The following is a 5,729-nucleotide window of genomic DNA, read 5'->3' as shown; positions in this document are numbered from 1 at the left end:
TTTTTACGGCCTGTTCTCGATTTTTTTAGGAAGGAAATGAGAGGAAATATGAGGAAAAAGAAGTTTTTGAGTTTTTTTTAAGGAGAGAGGGAAGGAAAGAGGTGGTGTTTTTATTTATTTATTTATCTTTTTAAGGAGGGGAATGAAAGGAAAGGGAATGAATGGTGTTCTCGTGTTTCATGAAGGGATGGAAAATGAGGAAAAGAAAAGGCTTATTTTTTTTAAAGATTTCTTGCCTTCCATTTTTGGGATGATTAAGAGGGAAAAGGTGAGAAAGAAAATAACTTATTTTTTAAAATTTCTTTTACTTCCACTTTTAGAATGATTGGGAGGAAAGGGAAGAGAAATGAAAACGAAATAAAGGAAGAGAAGGAAAAGAAGGAAAATAAATGTTACTAATCTTTCCTTTCCTTCCATCTGCTTCCCCTCTTTTTCCTTCTTAAAAAACTCGAGAATAGAGTGTTACAACATCCATAATGGTCAGTTCAATGAGAGAATTGAATGAGATGACAAGTTTAAGTGTTGTTCAATAGATAAAACTCTACCATTTGTGAGATGTCATCTTGACATTTAATGGATTTAGAGTTCAATGGTCATTGAACTCTTCAATAGAAAAAAAAAATTAATTCTTAAATATACACTATAAATTACCTTTTGTAATAAACTATTAAACTTTCTATTGAACTTTATAGAGTTTAATATATTGTATCAAAAAAATAATAATAATATAATTATATGATTATAGAAAGAAGATGTGACAATTTATTGAGTTTTATGGAGTTGTACTTAAAGCTTAGAGTTGTCCTTAAAGCTTAGAATTGTCCTTAAAGCCTAGATTCTAACAACCACAATAACCATTATTAAAGTTGTATTTAGTATAAAATACTATTAAGATTTTTCCTTTAACGAATCAAATTGTCCTAGGAGCATCTATTTTTCGATGCACACAAGAATTAAAACTGAATAGTGTATTCATGTAGGGGTGAGAGAATGCAATAAAATATGTTGTCAATTAAGTCACGTGTTATTTATTTTTTTTTTTTTATCTACCCGATGGAAATGGAAAAGTATGATTCGGTATTTTATATAAAAAGAATCTGTCAAGTGGTGATGGAAAAATATGATCCGATTGATTGTTGTGTCTGTCAACCACTCAACCACAATCTATAATCGATATTAAACTCGTGACGAAAACAAAGATTAGAAAATCTCCTCTAATGCGCTCAAGCTATTAACATTTCTTTAAAATACTATTAAGATTCTTCTTTCACTTTTTGTTACATTTCCAATGTTATTCCATTACTGAAGAAGAAAAAAGCGATAGACAACATCTTTCACTAAAACATGATTCTTGGAATACAAAAGAAAAATACAATATCGATCTGACATGAAAGACTATGCCATCGATCTTTTGCTTCAAAACGTTACAATAGAAAGAGAAACGATGAACAAAGCAAATACAAATCTTAAATTACACAGGGAATTAATATACCCTGCTATGGGAACAGCTCGTGTTCTGGAGCAGGAGAGACGAAGAGAGTCCGAGTGTTGATGCAGTTAGATCAAACTCAAGAATATAATTCTCTAGCTGATGCCCACCTAGGACAATAGATGTTTGCGGTTCAGCTCCTCCATCAATAAATGCAAGGCATATTACATTTTTCTTAGCTTCCACCATTGAGTTTGCACCATATATACTCATGCTTACACTACTGCCTTCCAAAACAAGGTCGATATTTGGAACTGCTGGTCCAGTTATCGTGTTGGGAGCAGTCTTTGAATCAAAGCACGCCCCAAAAGGTGCAACAGAGTTTACCCTTTTTATGTTGTTCAGTGATGCTTCCTTGATAAAATCTTTAACAAAGCGTTTATAAATGGACGACTGCAAAATCGTATAAGGTACTGTAGTACTAATCTTTGTTCCTCCAACTCCATTTGTATCAATAGATAGCAGAGATGGACTAAAAGCTACACGTTTACCGCTTATTTCAATGTTTTTGACATTGATAAAATACTCAACGGAAGGATCTCCTTCAGAATTAACGGGGCTAGTGCCAAACAGATTGACAACAAGAGGGGTGGTTACTAGTGACAGAGATTGATCTTTGATACTTGGAAGCATGTAATATGGACCTCCGCCAATGTATACATCCCCTAATCCATTCTCAGATGATGAGGGCAAACAAAGTGCAAATTTTTTAGCAAACTTGAAAAAACATGAAATTTGTGATGAAAGTGAGATTTCGCTCTTGCAAGGCCTACCAACCCTTTAGTATGGTCACCAGGTAAGCGCTCTATAGTGAGGGAATCTGCGCAAGATAATTGGAATTTAGGTACGTCGTAACTAAACCAAACATACTGACCATCTGTCGAATAAACCCTCATGGTATCTTCACCAAGCTCTTGAATAGTTAAGTAATCGTGAAAAGGGTTGTAAGCGAACACACCACAGGTGTTGTTGGAGCACCCTGGTCTAGGAGTAGAATTGCATCCTATACATGATAGCCCCTTGGCTTTCTTACATCTATTTCAACCACATGATGCTCGTTTATATGAAGCCGAGACATTGGTTGTACAATCAAACCAAATAGATGGTGCTCCAAGATCGATCAATGCATCGATTATGGTAGATGACTCAGGGTATCCAGACTCAAATGTGGTGTAGTTGTCACACCCCGAAACCGATGGCGGAAACGTTCCGGGGAGGAGGACGTCATGTGTAGCATCACAACCAATGAATAACAGCAATCATAGCAACACAACCATTACAGTGAATACTTAAATAAAAATGTTTCCATCAGTTGAAACTTTGTCTGAAACTTTGTTTGAATTACATCCAATAGCTTTGTATAGTATAAACATAAACTCTTATTGCTCCAGTTCCTCGAAAATCCAGCAAGTACCTGTCTACTGATTTCGTGAGAATACAAGCAGTTTGAAAGAGTATCAGCATAAAGCTGGTGAGTTCATAAGCGGTGGTTTGTAGTGAAAATCGTTGATGAGTTCGGAAAATATTTGTATAGTTTCAAGAAAATCCGATATTTTCCTTAGTGAAAATGTAGTGTTATCAGTTCTGTAATAAACCATGAATATCTGTATGTTTCCAAGAAAATCCGATATTTTCTTTAGTGAAAAGGTAGCGTTATTGATTTCGTATAAAACCATGAATGTTCGTTACTGAAAACTGTAGTGCTATGCGAAAATACTACCTCATGTGACTAGCTAAAGCTACTCATGAAGTATAAGTATTTTGTATGCGAAACCATTGCATAATCGGTTCTGTTTGAAAACTCTGGCTTTAGCCAGTATACGTAGTGTGTATCAGTCCTATTTAGTAAAAATAAAACTGTTGAAGAGTGCCAGGTTGTAAACTAAAGGTGATTTATACATAATGTGAGTCGTATAACCATGCTTGATATGACTAGAGACCTTTCCAACGTTCTTCAGGCGTCGAGTTAAATGACATTTGTACATCTCAGGCGTGCCCGCCTAACTGTAGCTAGCAGTCCAGATGTGGGATTGTCAGTCCCGAATAGATCTATTCACAAATCTCACGCTCTCCCTCCAGGAGACTCTGGTTATACTATGGTAGGATTTATCCCTGTACACCTAAGGGTACAGTAGTGAAGTAGCGCCTCACAGTATCGTACAATCTAGTTTACATGTAGTGTAGTAGCGTTCTATCGTAGTGAAAATTCGTATGTATACCGTATATAGTGATAATTACAGTTATGAAAACCATGATAAAGTAGTGATGTAACTGTAAACTATTTCTGTCTTAGTGCATATGTTTAGTAGTGAAAGTTTCTGTACTCGTTATGTTTAGAAAATCCCAAACTATACCGATTATAGTTTGCATGTATAGTGAATAGCGTGTCCGGAAAACTATGCAAATTTTAGTGAAAACGTCCCTTATGCTCAACACAGTACAAAAGGGTTAAAGTATGAGATTTACATAAGTTTTGAAAACATTTATGTTTAGCTTTTATTCCCCCCTGAAAACATTAAAAATACGGAAAATGTAGGGGTATGAACTCACAGTTGTTGTGGGAAAGCGTTGACTGAAATGAAGATCCTCGAGTTGTTGCACGTGACACTTAACGAAATCCTATTATCAAATAAATACATATACGTATCTAAATTAGTGATTTCGTTAGATAAAGTGTTAGAGGAACACTTGCATTCGGTTGAGGAATGTTACCGGGACTTGATCGAATCGATGAAAGTGAGTTTTCAGTCAAAAGCACCACTTAAAAGGTGTTTACGGCCGTGAACAAGGGTTTACGGTCGACTGGTAGTTTACGGTTTCTGAAGGCTTGATGAGTTTACGGCCGTAAACTCAAGAACAGAGTTTACGGTCTTTGAAGGCTTGGACCGTAAACTCAAGAACAGGGTTTACGGTCTTTGAAGGTGGACCGTAAACTCAAGAACGATGGTGCTGATTTCGAAGAGATAAGCGTTTCCAGACATTCCGAAGTGACTCCAAACGGTGTTTCTCGATGTTTCCCGAAATTTGAAGGTGTTTTTAGGTGTTTACGGTCAAGGTTCTTAGAGAGAGAAGGAGATAGTTTTTGGCCAGAAATGTTCAAATGAAGGTGGAGGTCTCGTATTTATAGAGGTTTTGTGGTCGGTGGTGGGGTCCACTCTTTACTGGCCGTAAACGGGTTTACGGTCGTAACCTCACTTAGACCGGAAATGTTTGGTTTTTCGAGATATTCGGGTTCCCGCGCGATTTTTGGTTCTGACTCGTAAATAATTTAACTATATATAACTAGATTATTTTCTAAACCAAGAAGTTTGACGGAAAAGTTAATGAATTCGAATTTTTTTTTATTAACGGAAATCGCGTAACGGAAACGGTCGAAGTTTCGGGTTGTCACAGTAGTACTGGGAAGTTGTTTGATTTTTTCTAATGGGAAGGTGAATGGCTTTCGGCTTTGGCAGTTTGGAAGGAGCTGAAGCGGCGTAAGAGAAGCTTAAAAGAGAAAAGATGACGAGAGTGCTAAGTGTTTGAGAAGATGCCATTGTGGTTGCACTTGCGAATTCATTGATGGGAATGACCACCTTTTATAGTACTCAATATGCCTATGAGAATATTTGTAAACCTGGTACCTCTAGTCGATGCGCAATAGAATATGTAAAAGTATAATTTTAAATAAACCCAATTGGTTCTTAAATTAATAATCATCCATCATTCCATCACATTCATTTGTCACTAATATCATTATGCACTTTAACCTTATTAAAATATTATATATTATTATTGGTTATTGATTATGGATAATAATTAATAGAAAAAATGACACAACAAGCGACTTTTATTAAGCCTTTTTCAAGAAATAACCAAATATTTAGCATGTTTCATTAATAACCACTAGATTTGCATATATTAGTCTATCCCACATCGGTGCGACAGAGTCTTATAAGTGACTACATATGTTGGAGTCTTCTTTCTCTCCACAAAAGCTCTTTTGGTGAGACAATCTTGAGCTCCACATATATTTACATGGTATTCGGTGTTTCGTACTCCGTGGCCCCGCACATCATTTTTCATCCTCATCGAGCCTCTAACTATGAGGGGGTGTGTTAGTGTATCTCACATCGGTGCGACACAATCTTATAAATCTTATAAGTGACTATATATGTTGGAGTCTCATTTCTCTCCACAATGACTCTTTTGAAGATACAATCTTGGGTTCCACATATATTTACAGCAGCCTCCCTACCAC

General features: G+C 36.1%; 1 pseudogene; it reads right to left on the bottom strand.

The window, feature by feature from the left end:
• Positions 1–1,395: 1,395 nt before the first annotated feature.
• Positions 1,396–5,025, bottom strand: LOC145133746 (putative aspartic proteinase GIP2; annotated as a pseudogene).
• Between the last annotated feature and the right edge of the window lie 704 nt (positions 5,026–5,729).

The sequence above is a fragment of the Lactuca virosa genome, chromosome 8 (assembly GCF_052849685.1).
Source record: "Lactuca virosa cultivar CGN04683 chromosome 8, Lactuca_virosa_CGN04683_v6, whole genome shotgun sequence".
NCBI lineage: Eukaryota > Viridiplantae > Streptophyta > Magnoliopsida > Asterales > Asteraceae > Lactuca > Lactuca virosa.
This window is presented reverse-complemented; position numbering and strand designations above follow the sequence as displayed.